At 39.8% G+C, this 1,619-nt stretch overlaps 1 non-coding gene across 1 annotated transcript; it reads right to left on the bottom strand.

The window, feature by feature from the left end:
* Positions 1-1,136: 1,136 nt before the first annotated feature.
* LOC117722849 (small nucleolar RNA SNORA17) lies at positions 1,137-1,262 on the bottom strand. The gene has a single exon (XR_004608607.1). It is a non-coding gene; the product is annotated as a small nucleolar RNA SNORA17 (small nucleolar RNA).
* Between the last annotated feature and the right edge of the window lie 357 nt (positions 1,263-1,619).

Here is a 1,619-nt window from a genome sequence, read left to right on the forward strand (position 1 = left end):
TCTTCAAAGAAATCAAATTTCAGCTCATCAGAGACCATCTGCATAACCTGAATGCTGAATACCTTAGCTGAAGGCATACCCTTCAGGTCCAGTTTACAACTGGTGGGCTGGTAGAAATGGCAGTGTTAAGGCTCATGTGTTTGTCCCAAGAGAGAACAACTCTGAAGTGTTCTTTTCCCCTCAGAAATATCTTGTTCCCTTCCTGTCTCTGAGGCCACTTCTCTGAAATAATGACCCGTGTCTTTCACTAACAATTGGTTTGATATTACTCAAGGGGAAAGAACATAAAACCACTGGCTTGTATTTGGGGATCAAGGAACCAATTTCACATCAAAATCCTAAAATACAAGAAATGACCTGTTTCACTAAAAACAATTACCTTCTGGTTTATGTTTGTAAGTTTGCTTCTACTCATCATGTTTTTAATGTGTCTGATCAACTGGGAAGTCACGCATGAAGATATGAGCCTGTGCTTCAGTGAAGACTACACTGACAAGACCATGAATTTGTTTTCTTCTTTCCGTAGAAGGTTATAACTGCTGAAGGCAGTTGGGAATAGGCCAAGATAATAGAGATGAGAAATATTGAGTTTTCCTTTCACGGTTAATATATAACCAGGTACAAGCATATAATCTTTGTATTAAAACTGTGCCAAGCCTACTGTCACTGTAATTGATATTAAAGTGGGCTGAAACAAATGGGCAAAGTATGTGTGATCTGTTTACTGTGGGATTCCACATCTATCCTGCATGAGAGCTGTATGTAACAGTAACAGAAGTCACCAGTTCAGTTTGGAAAGCACATAGAGATTATCACACATGCACTGCACCTCGCCAATTAACTGTTGGGTAGTTCCTATAATGTGATATTTCTTTGTGTATTAAATTTCTTAATTCCATAGAGCTTTGCTGGTGGTTAGTGGTGTTCATCTTCTGAAGCTGGTTTAAATGTTTTTGGTTTCAGACAGACACAGACAGACAGACAAACAGGCAGACACACACAGAGGAAGAGAGACAGACAGACAGAGAGACAGACAGACAGACAGGCAGATACACACACACACATACACACACACACACACACACACACACACACACACACACACTCACACAGTTCCAGGCTTGTTTTTTTCAGGAAATGTAAGCTATTTATCGTTCAGATGTTCATAGGTCAGAACAATGAGTATGTAGACATATCCTCTCTGTCAGCTACAGAAGCACATATGACACAGCCACCACACCTATGAAGCTTCTAGGGGCTCTGAGGTTTTATGGGCGTATGTTTGTGTCCTACATCTCCAATTTTGTAAAGTCATCTTTACCTCAGATGTTTATTAATGTGTGTGCTGTTCATTTTCCTGAGCTTAGAACTCATCATTCCGTGGATACTTGTGATGTTGTATGAAAGCTTTGTTTTCTTATGTTGACAATTAGTCTCCATTCGGTTGGCAATGCCATGTGATTTCTTTTAAAAGAATTATGTTTCTTCCACTGTTGAACTTTCAGTGAGAGGTTACATCTAGACACTACACTTATGATAAATAGACAGAGAAAAATGTAATCGGAGACCCCACTTTCCAGTGGAAGCAGTCTGCACAGAAGTGTTCAGTAGCAGCAGTG

Source organism: Arvicanthis niloticus, chromosome 17, assembly GCF_011762505.2.
Source record: "Arvicanthis niloticus isolate mArvNil1 chromosome 17, mArvNil1.pat.X, whole genome shotgun sequence".
Taxonomy (NCBI): domain Eukaryota; kingdom Metazoa; phylum Chordata; class Mammalia; order Rodentia; family Muridae; genus Arvicanthis; species Arvicanthis niloticus.